The sequence below is a fragment of the Gopherus flavomarginatus genome, chromosome 1 (genome assembly GCF_025201925.1).
Source record: "Gopherus flavomarginatus isolate rGopFla2 chromosome 1, rGopFla2.mat.asm, whole genome shotgun sequence".
Taxonomy (NCBI): domain Eukaryota; kingdom Metazoa; phylum Chordata; order Testudines; family Testudinidae; genus Gopherus; species Gopherus flavomarginatus.
The window spans coordinates 314,036,713-314,048,987 of record NC_066617.1 but is presented as its reverse complement, the minus strand read 5'-3'; the positions used below and the strand labels follow the sequence as shown (position 1 = coordinate 314,048,987).

At 41.5% G+C, this 12,275-nt stretch overlaps 1 protein-coding gene across 3 annotated transcripts in view; it reads right to left on the bottom strand.

Moving 5' to 3' along the window:
* FNDC3A (fibronectin type III domain containing 3A) overlaps positions 1-12,275 on the bottom strand; it is a 200,295-nt gene that overhangs the window by 164,387 nt on the left and 23,633 nt on the right. The window lies entirely within an intron of this gene.

The following is a 12,275-nucleotide window of genomic DNA, read 5'->3' as shown; positions in this document are numbered from 1 at the left end:
CAGTGAAGGGGGTACATGGCGCTGCTTCCAGGAGCTCGAGATTAGCACTGCCTGGAGCCTGCACCCCTGATGTCCTCCTGCAACCCATTCCCCTGCTCCAGCCCTGATCCCCCTCCTGCCCTCTGAACCCCTCAGTCCCAACCTGGAACAGCCTCCTGCACCCCAAACCCCTTATTCCCAGCCTTACCCCAGAGCCCGCACACTCAGCTAGAGCCCTAACCCCTCCTCCAACCCCCAGCCCAGAACCCCCTCCTGCTCCCTGAACCCCTCATTTCTGGCCCCACCCCAGAGCCCGCACCCCCAGCCAAAGCCCATACCCCCAGCCAGAGCCCTCACCCCCTTCTGCACCCCAACCCCCAGTTTTGTGAGCATTCATGGCCCGCCATACAACTTCCATACCTATATGTGACCCTCAGGCCAAAAAGTTTGCCCACCCCTGAACTATGAACTATTTCTGAAAGAACTCTTTGCAACTACAAAGCTCACCATCTCTGCTATGAATCTGAACCTAAATGAATTGAACTCATGTCTGTATGTATGCTGATCTTTTAACCATACTCTCACTCTTTTGTTTTTTAATAAATTTTAGTTTAGTTAATAAGAATTGGCTGTAGCGTGTATTTGGGTAAGATCGGAAGCATTCATTAACCTGGGAGGTAACGTGTCTGATCCTTTGGGATTGGTAGAACCTTTTCTTTTATATGATGAAATAAGATTTATAGAAATTTTCATCACATTTGACGTGGTTGGAGGCCTGGATGGAGGCCTGAGGCTGGATCACTTTAAGGGAACCATATTGTTTGGACTTCTCAGTAACCAGTAAAGTTAATAAGGAAACTGGTTTATGCTGGCTTGGTGAATCTAAGTATTGGAATATCCACTAGCTTTTTGGGGTTTGGCTGCCTCATTCTTTGCAGTTCATCATAACTGAGTGACCATAGCTAGCTCCCCACTAGAACCATGGTCATAATGACCAAGGGGGAAAGGTTGAAAAACCTGGACATGACTAGTTTAGAGAAGAGAAGGCTGAAGAGAGGGACATGATAAGTCTTCAAATAAGTTAAGGTCTGGTTATGAATATCTTCTGCCTACATTAACTGGGCTAAGAGCAATTTGATCTTACTGGGCTCTTGGCAGTGTAGTGATCCCCCTTCATTGACTCAACAGCAGCAATGGGGCACCTCTGGGATTAAAGTGTTGTGGATCTTTTTCAGATCTGTACAACATACATTAAGGAACTGGGAAGGGGCTGAGGAGAAGGTGTAAGATCACCTGCAGAAGTGATGCTGGCTCCTTTCTGGACTTTCTTTTCAGGGACAGGTTTTGATTGCCAATTATCTTGTGGCCTCAATCTTGTGGCACCAGGTACTGTGTCTAGACCGTTCCCTAGGCCCTTTGAACTGGATTTAGAGGCACATTAACCATTTTTTAAAACAGTCACCACTGGCTGCACCTGGTTAACTGTTCTTGAAATTAGAGGAAAGGGGCTCATTGATTTAGTCAGCAGGGTGGCCTTTCGCCTCTGGTCTGCTCAGCAGTTGTTATACTCTGAATCCCCACTGGTCTGAAAGTCCCTGGGCTTCTCTTTCTATGTTGTGCTCACAGGATGGGCATGACTCTCATATACTTTTGTTGGCATCTGACTGATTACGAAGTCTAGATTTGCCTCCATTCTAAAATGGCCTTTTTTATACCTAGTGACTTCTGCGACGTGCACAACTGGACCATCCATTTTCCAGTTTACGGCTCTTAAAAGAGCTGCTGCTTTTGAACCTGCTTTTTCTGCTTAAGCTCTCTCCTCCAGAAGCCTGTTTTCTGCCTTTACTCAGGCTGAGTTGACCAAGCTGTTCCCCCAATTGTTCTTAGTTGGTCAAGCTGGAAATTGGTGACAGCTCTTGCTGTTCAGACCAAACTCCAGTCTGTGTTTTTTGTGTGTTTATGGTTGTCACAGTCACAATAAAAATTGACCCCATGGCGTTGTATATTGCTAATGCTTATATATACATGGGAAAGGATCTTGGGAAGGGTTGAAGGTGTGAGCGTGGAGTGAAAGATTCGTTTGCAGGTCACAAGAGGCTGAGGAAGGGAGAAAGAAATGGGTTAACTCGATGATCCAGCTAGGCTCGAAGATAAGGAACGAAACTGCAGCTGAAGGCCAATGCACGCAAACAAGCTCCCTGCTGCCAAACAGCCAGAAGCCTGTGAGAAAAGAGAACTGAGCCAGACAGACCTGACAAGGTTGCAGAACTAGACAGACTGCGAAGGCCAGTGAGTTGAAAACAATAGATGTGTTTTGAGGAAACTAAGAGCCAAGGAAGACCAGTTTGGACTGGTATTGAGAGCACGGGGGGGAGGGGGAAGGGGGCAAAGGTCCCTAACTGAAAATGCCCCCAGAAGAACCCAGGGCTTAAAACCCTCCCAAGAGCTGAAGGAAGTCGGAGATAAACAGTGGACTCTAGACAGCCTGTGTACAGGACAGAACTCTTGTCTACCCTTCTCCCTCTTCTTCTTACGTTAGATCCAGGCTTGGCCAGCCTTGGGTTGTGCATGTGAGAGTATGGAAGTGGGTTACGGCTCGGGCACTAATGCTTTCTTCCTTCTTCCAAGTGATGTGGGGTGCACCCAACACTCACTCGTTATTTGATTAATAAAGCTTTAAAACTAGTCAATTGGTGTGCTCCTTCATCTCCTCCCCTAAAGATCCTGCGGCCTCAGCCTGATCACCTGAAGCCCCAGGCAGATTGGTAACAAAGTCTTCTCTGAATTCCACGTGGCACTCCCTCAGTGGGCTGCTAGTATTTGCAGAAAGTTTTAGCAGCGACTGTTCTTTTCAGGGGGAATCCTGTACTCTCTTACTAGCTGTCTCTCCTTCTGTGGATGACATCCTTGTGCAATCTGGCAGATTGTTCTCCTGGAAAGGTCTGATGCATATTCCTTTTTCAACCATGAGTAAGATGCAGCTCTATGGTATATGTGTCAAGGTGCAACATTATGCCACCCTCTCATCTCTCTGATACAATCTGGAGGATGCCTGTCTGCTGGTGGCTCTATGACCCCAGTTTGGAGGATGCCTGTCTGCTGGTGGCTCTATGACCCCAGTTTGGAGGTTGTTCTACAATCCTCTTCCTAAGTGCTCCAGTGACTTGCAGTGGAGGGTACTGAATCGCATCATAATAACCAATCATTTTGAATACCATATTACCCCTGAGGTGTCTGCACAGTGCTCCTTGCGTCTGGCTTCAGACACAGTGTTTCATTTTTTCCTACACTGCTCCCACCCGATCCCTCGTTTTGGGCTTTCCCCAAGCCCCTAATTTCTTCTCCAAGCGAGATACAGTGCTCATATTCAGCTGCTATCCTGCCTGCTAACTTTTTGCTGGGACAGGAAAAACTAGCAATTTTGAAATCTCAACAGAACAGAATGGCCGAGGTAGAGCAGTGTGATGTGCTAGGGCTCTTCTGAGCACTGATTGTGGCCTAGCTGTTGATTGATAACACTTTTTTATAAATTGACTTGCAACCTGGACACTTTTGAGTTGATTTGGTGTGTTAACAGTATTTTGAGTGAACCTGATGATGTTTTAGTGATCCATGTCTAATGTTCTCTTAAGATGTATTTTGCTTCATTTTATTCTTTTTCTGTGTGTACATATTGTAATTTTATAACACGTTAAAATCACATTAAAAACCATTATGTGAATAAAGATGTTTTTCATGTAATCTAAGACCCAGTAAGGTGGAAAGGTCCCAGAGCTGATACTGCAACCTGAGCTAAAATATCTACACTGCAGTTATAAAGTCCCACAGCCTGTCAGCTGGCAGCAGTCTTGTGGGGAAAAAAAGAAATAGTATGTGATCATGTAATTGAGTTTGCACAGGCATCCTTAATTCTGACATTTCCTAATTTTGGAGTGCTTGACTTTGCAACTTAACATTCTTTTAACATAGTTATTTCAACGTAATTTCCTACATTTTTTAAAAACTGAAAAAATTAGAAAACAAAAATTCCATTAGGTAGAATTGTATTGACCTCCCCACTCGTGTCATCAGAAGGGCTGGGATCTTTATTTCCACAGCAGTTTTCTACCAGAGCTAACAGAGGAAATGATGACAGTAGAAGACTTATATTCTTTGTTTACCTGCCACTATAGGTGAATGGAGAGTTTGTCTGGGGGCTTCACAGCTATTTGCTGACAGCAAAGGAATGCTGAGACTCAGGAACGATGGGCTCAATTTCAGGTTCTACAAGGGAGTGTTCTCTAGACCCTTTTACCCCATCCCCTAGCTCCTTAGTTCTAGACAAATTTCAAGTTCCTGCTCCAAAAGAAGTAGCACTAGAGCTTCTTAATAAAAGAGTTATAATATTTATTTTTTTCATATAGAGAAAAAAACATTTTTCCTAATGTGTTTCTGGAAATGGCTGAATCATTTTAGCTAAAGCTTTTAAAAAATAAGCTTGAGGCAAACATCTGGCACGGAAAATTTCAGCCAAAATAGTTTAAATTTGGCAAAGTTATAAGCAATTGAAACCAGGATCTTATAATGGGAAATGGTGGACACCATTAAGTATAAGCATTGCTACCTGTGCTGCCTATAATATGTTTAATATACACCATGGGTAATAGAATTATTCATGCAAGATCCATTCATATGGACCTGTATTCTCTATCCCTCCTTCTAATGGCACATTTGACTGTATGGAAAAAGGAAGCCCAAAAGATTATACATGTGGACCCACAAACACAGGAATATGTAAAATCTTTCCCTTCTCAGTCCAGCTTTTACATCCTGCAAAGAAAGTCAAAACTGTGGATTCATGACACAGTGTTGGCCATGGACTTGTCATAGTGAGCTCATACGGTCACAGTCATCTGCTCACTATGACATCTGACATCCCCTGGGGGGGTGTGGAGGAATATTTGTGAGGGCACAACAGGGCCTTAGCCACGCCCCGCAGGGGCGGGGAGAGGGAGCACCACCCAGCACCACTCTGCCCCCAGCACTGCTCCAATTGTGGCTACAGCAGCCAGCCCGACTCCCAGCCTGGCTGTGGCTCTGCCCCTGGCCCCAGCCCCCTTACCTCTGTCATCCCTCCCCTCCACCAGAGCCATGGCCCTGCTCCCAGCCCCAGCTGCTAACCACAGCTCCCAGTGGGAGAGGGGTGCAGACAGGGGTTGGGAGGTGTGATGTGAACAGTTTGTGGACCACTGGTATAGGAGGACAGAATTGGTTGGAAGAGAAAATCCTCATTTAAAGAAACAAGTCATTTGTGGATTTGCAAATGCTTTAAAAATACAGAAAAAAATCTGTGAAGTTCATGCACTTAGATTTTTTAATCTGATATATTTCAAGAGTTTCCCCAGAACATGAGTTCAATTGGAAAGCAGTGGTGTAAATATCATCTATAAAAATCTCCTCTACCAAGAAAGCATTTCCCCACCAGACTCAGTATGCTAGAAGTGGTGTTCTTTCTAATACAGGATTATCAGTACTAGGAGGGTATTATGGAGAAAGGTCCCAGTCACCATAATTCCAGATCTTTTCCACATTATGAAGACAGTTTCTCCTCTCTGTCAACTAAATCCCAACAAATCCCAGAAAATAATGTTAAACACAAAATATCATGTACAACAGAAGCAATGATGAAATAAAAGACAAGGAAACAGCTGCAGCTGTCCTTCATGAAGGCAGAACACAGAACCGGGAGAGGAGACCACCACCTGAGGAGTTGCTGTCTCAATTATGCTAAAATTATATATTTTCCTCAGTTGCTAGATTTGACTTTTAAAAGCACAGATTTTTTTTTAAGAGAACAAAGACTAATATAACATATATATTACTGTGTTTGATTTTAAGCAGCAAGAAAAGGACAAACAAAGTAAGCTATCGCATGATTATCTATCACAGTGATACTCGGATTGAGGCTTGGGAACCACAGGTGCAGCACATCATAGTAAAACACTGTTTGATTTAATTATTAAACCAAGTTATTAATCAATCAGGATGCATTTATTATGTTATTAACCGATTGTAGAATACTTGGTCAGTCATTTCGCTGGGGAATTATATATATAAAAATAGTAAATGAAACAATGAATTCACACTACTGTGGCTCTTTTGGGTAATGCTGATCACTAAGGTGTGAGTATCGCTTATCATATGTTTTTCAGCAAAAAAAATGTCAAAATTAGAATTTACATCACAAATGAGATGTAAACTAGTTTAAATATTCACTAGCATCTCTCCTTAACTCTGCATGTTGAAACAAAGAACTTCTTAATTTATAACTAAAAATTTAATAATCAAAAGGCCAGAGTAATAAGGTAGATATCCTTTGAAGTTCTACAGTCATTTTTAAATCTATCTTGTATTGCTCTGTTGATTAGAAAGATTATTCTTTACTAGTGCAGGCCAATACCACCCAGGTACAGCTTTTAATATTAAAACTTATGAATCTTAAGAGAGCAATTGCTTGCAGAAATACTAACTTGGAGTCCTGATAATGCTAAAAGCTCCTTTTTAATTCAAATGTTTTCACCTCAACTCATACTTGAAAGAGAGAGAGAAAGTTTCCCAGTCAACATGGTTTCAAAAGCAAATCTCAACCATAGCAGAATCATTTAACAGGATCATTCTTCAGTTAAATAGACGATTTTTCTAGCATAAATAAGTTTCTGTATGACACCGATAACACAACTGATGCTATATTAAAATTAGATGAGACTACTTGCAAAATAAAGACTGGATCCTGCACAGAGAAAAGGCCCTATGCCCTTGTGGAACACCACTGACTTCAGTGGTTTGCTTACATGGAGACAGTTGCAGGATCAGAGTCCGAGTGCAGAAAAAAATTGAACATTGTATTAAAGTAGCAGCATACTGTGCATTTTTTGCACTACAATCATAGATCCATGGGTAGAAATAAACAAATGAAAACAATTACAAGATTCCAGCTATTGATAATTATAACAATGGAATAATTACGTTTTAATCAACAGATCTTTTATATAAGTTCTGTGTCAGGTATGAATTTTAACAGTTTTGGAAGCATTAATGTACAATATATTTAATTAGGCAAATAATCCTGGAATAGTAATTTATTATTGTAATATCTCACAAGCTGTTTCTTCATTGAAGGTTTATATTAATATATTAATACTATGTCTTTTAAGGTTAAATGTAGCTATTTGCGATTTTCATATGACATCCTTAATTAGGCAAAATAAATACCATTTTCTTTAAATACTGGATGCATTTTTAATAACATTGTTAAACTGTTTTTAATTTAATGTAAGAGTGATTTCAGTTACAAATTGGAGAACAGAATTTATCCTTGTTTGGTACTGATTTGAAAATTATTAATACACTATGAGCCAGATCCTTAGCTGTTGAAGCGAATAAATGTATGTTGATTTACACCAGCTAAAAATCTGGCCCTGTATTTCTAACTGGACAGATGCATGTCTTACATAAACAGACAAACATGAATGTTTCCAGATGCCAAGTATTTAACTATATTAAATAGCAATAGTGTATTTAGTGTAAGATACATTAAGGAAGCACAACTGATCAGTGAAAGATCCACCACTCTGCTAGAAAATCCAAATCCAGAGTTTGGAGACAAAGAATTAACTATTTACGTCCTACTCCTTCACTGAGCTCTGTACAGGTGAACCTTTACGCTCATGAAGAGCGCACTGCAATATTGTTGTGCAAAGGATAAAATCCATTACTTTGGGCATTGCTTCAAGTGTGTGCAAGTTCTTTTTAGCCAAGACATCAGCTTCCTCTTGAGGCAACGGAAGGACAACACTCTCTGAACAGCACTCATCCTTCTCAGAACTTTCTAGAATTGTGTAGCAATGAAAAGTCAGAGAATGCCAGCCCTGCTCCACTAGCCTGAGTTGAATCTGGGTAGAGCTTGGAATTGGGGGGATGAGAAGGCCTGATAACCTCACCAACCTAGATTCCTCACACATAGCATTAAGGAGCTCCATCAGAACTGAGATTAGTTGGGAAAAAAGTGGGGACACTGTCTCCACCAGCTAACTGTTCTATTCCCGGTGTGTGCCTTTGCACACCACAGGAGGAACAGGGCAGCCTACCCAGGGCTGGCTCCAGGCACCAGCGCAGAAAGCAGGTGCTTGGCGCGGCATGTCTGGGTCTTCGGCGGCAATTCAGCGGCAGGTCCCCCAGTCCCTCTTGGAGGGAAGGACCGGCCGCTGAATTGCTGCCGAAGAATGAAGTGGCGCAGTAGAGCTGCCACCAAAGTGCCGCCGATTGCAGTTTTATCTCCCCTTCCCCCCACCCCCACTTGGGGAAGCAAAAAAGCTAGAACCGGCCCTGAGCCTACCCAACGTCTATTTATGGTAAGACTACATCTTTTGGGGTCTCATATCCAGAGCTGAAAGTAAGCCGGTATGGTAAGGTATGGCGTTCTGGTAAGAAAGCAGGTACACAGCCGACTGTACCGGCAGGGCCACTGATGGGGACGGGGAGAAGGAGGGCGCAAAAGGGGCAGCTGTCCCAGGGCACGGCAATTTAAAAGGGTACAGGGCTCCCGACAGCAGCCAGAGCCCCAGTCCCTTTAAATCGGTACCACAGCCCCAGGGCTCCTGGCCGCTGCCACTACCCCGGGGCTCCGGCAGCAATTTAAAGGGCCTGGGGCTTCCAGCCACTGCTGCTGCTACTGCATCAGCGGCCAAAGCCCCAGGCCCTTTAAATTGCCGCCAGAGCCCTGGACAGTGCAGGCCGGGCAGCACTGAAGAACTGGCTGGGGAGTCTGGCCCCAGCCCTGCCCCTTCCAGGGGCCCATTTGCCACCCACCCACCTTGTCCAGGACCCTGGCTGCCATGTGTACCGGTAAGTCCATTAATTTACTTTTCCACCTCTGCTCCTATCCCTCTTGGGAAAGTGTGACTATCCCACAGAACAATCGAGGCAGGAGGGGCTAGCTGAAGAATGGACTGGCTGACTGTGATGACTGCAGCATCTTATGCATGACAAAAATCCTGTTATGTCTCACCGCGTGGTAATAGATAATAGAGAAAGAATAGGTGATCAGAGTGCACATACCGGCAACAATGTAATCAACTACTGCCTAATTTTCAGAGCTCCTCACAGAAATTACATTTTCAAAAATCTAAACCCTAGTTTATTATTTTTTGCAGTTTAACATGGGAAATAAATGTTTACCTTTTGGTTGTTGTGTTCAAAAAGGCTGCAGATGAATGTTTATAAACAGCATCACAAATATCTACTATCAGACTAACTCAGGCCAAGTAAAATATCAGTTTTTTCATAATCAATCTTGTACCATGCGGTCTGAATTGGATGAGCTAATGATAGAGTTGTAGCTACAATTCTGAACGTGCTGGCTTTTGTAAGCTCCAAACATAAAAGTACTTAGTTAATGCTGGTTTCTAAATTACAACAAGAAAAGTAATAAATGTTTCCAGTAAAGGGTTCTTGACACTGAATAAATATATTTCCAAATTATTTAAGGGTCATTTAAGGGTCACACACAAAAGAAAAACAAAGTCAAATCAATTGATAAATAAAAGTTTTGCTAATTTTTGTGAGATGCTAAATTGTAGCCAGATCTGTAATATAACTTGGAACATGGTAATGAAAAAAGTGGTATTAGCTGTCCTTAAATGTTATTAACTGAAAAACTAGCTAACATTTTGTAGAATCATTTTAAATAAATCTGTTAACTGTTCTCTGAGGGTTATATCCAGTTTGTATGCATGACTGCTCCCTAAGAATAGATACTGCATAAACTACAAACTTTTTACTCCTAAAAAAACTAACAAGAAGCATAATTTAATCTCTAGTGTGGTTCTTGGTTCAAATTCTTTTCTTTCTTAGTAAAAAGATAACAGAATACATTTCTTTTTACTAAAACTTCCCCCAAAGGACATTCAAAAATACAAATTCCTTCAAACCCTGGAGGTCATTACTAAACAAGCTGTATGAAAGGGCAGATTGATTAGCCTCGTTTTTTGGAGGGGATAGAGAGAGAAGTTACTTACATGGGTATCTAAAGGTAAAGTAAGAATAGAAATGGGAAGAAAAGAGAAATATGTGAAGAAAGAGTATGAAAAGAGGAAAGTAGTTAAGCAGAAGTATTGAATGTCTAGAGAGAAATGTGAGTAGGTAAGCTTTAATATGTCCACAACTTTTATTCAAGTTTTTGCTTAATGGGTTGCTGTTTAGTTTAGGCAGGGATGGCTTACTTCTGCTTTTGGTTAAAAGTAGTTAAAACTGTATTTTTATTAAATAAAAGTTCTGTTTTAAATTTTCAGAATAATTTCTACCTGTGTTATATAATAATTGCCATCTTTTTTAAACAATGTATGTAAAAATTCGGAAATATATTTAATACCAGGAAAAAGATTCTCAGACACAGCAAACTGGAATATCATATTTTCTTCCCCCATTCTCTTCTGTCGATACACCCACCACATAACACTTAACAGTTCTGCCTCCTCTTCATTTAAGCCTCATTCAGCTCTCATCCCAATTTGACATCATACTGGGTCTTAGTTTGGCTAGCTCACTCCATTTCCTCTTAAAGCAAGCAACCAGGCTTCTCTTCTAAAATGTCTTTCCGCTCCCATTTCCCTTGTTACTCTTGGAATATATGACAGCATCCCTTTGTCTCCTTGGCATGCTCTCTCTCCCAGGGCTAGAAGTAGCATTCACAAGCATTCCCCAAATGGCCCTGTTTTGGACATGTATAGGGATCTTGTTTTTCATTAAAGCAAAAACAAACATATGTAGGATGAAGAAAAAAATGATTATGAAGTGTCTATTGTAGCAAAGATCTACTGTCAATAGGTCATGGATGCCCGCTCCCTTGTGGCATAATATTGCTCCATATAGTGCACATTTTCTGCTGGTTTGATAAGAAGTATATTATGTTATTAGTTTTGAGGAACCATTAAAAGGCTTTATAATGGTACTTTTCTGAAGCAACAAAATTGGCATCTATTGGTACCAGATTTTTTGAAACATTACTTGATGTGACCCAGGGACTTCTTGGGATCCACAGAGAGGGCACTGGGGTGCAGAGGGTCTCAGGGATTCCCTCGGTCTGATCTCTGTAGTTTGTCAAAGAGTGTCATGTAAGGTCTCTTCTGAAAGCCTGTGTCATCATAATTGTTGCATGATGGATGGATGGATGGATGGATGGATATGTAAGGAGTTATGTATAAATACTGAAAATTATGCTCTTATGGTCTGTGAGCTGGGGGCTGCTCACCAGAAAGCAATACGCAAGTTTCTTTCAGGTGGCAGATGCTTATCTACCTGCCTGGCTACATGTAAATTGAGCATTGCATACTTCACAGTGAATGCCTATTGACAGCCTGAACAAAATGCTAATCCAGTAATTGCAAAGTCACCAGGGGAGATTCTACACAGGAAAAAAACAAACAGTAGGGGTTACCCTGTTTACAAGTGAGGACAGTGAATGGTTAGAATGGTATCTGGGGGCGCAGACTACACCCAAGTATCAGCTAAGGGACAAGCAGCCAGCTGGCTTGTCTTATGAACAGAGGATCACAGACAATCAGGCTTTTTAAACAATGGGAGACACACTTTTGGATGGACTATCCTTTGTGAGACAGAAGAAATGGCTTGTTACATTTAGGTTCCAAAAAGCATGTTAACTTTTATTTTATATGTAATCATTTGTTTCAATTAACTCTACTTGCTTCTTCTCAAATCTCTGTTCATTAAACAAACTTTTACTTGTTTTTCAATATAAACAAATCTAAATGATGCTATTTGAGTGATCCTGAGGTGAAACTGGTAAATGTGTGTACTGTTTCTTTGGGAGCAGTGGATCTGTGAATTCTGAGATAAATACTATCAGGAATTGTGCCATAATGTGAGACTTTAACTTCCCGGATATAGACTGGAGAACAAGTACTACTAATAATGGTAGGGCCCACTTACTCCTGGATGTGGCAGAAGTCAGTTTCCTTCATCAAATCATCACTGAACCAACAAGAAGGGATGCAATTTTAGATTTAGGTTTAGTAAGTAGTAGGACATCATAGAACAGCTGGTCATAGGAAATAACCTTGGATTGACTGATCACAAGATGATTCAGTTTAAATTAAATGGAAGGATAATCAAAACTGGGTAATCAAGGATGTTTTTTTTTTTATTTCAAAACCGGCAGATTTTGGGAGACTAAGGGAATTAAAGAAGTCACCTGGACTAAAGGGTTCACGGGCTTCAATGTAGAGGAGGCTTGGAATTTC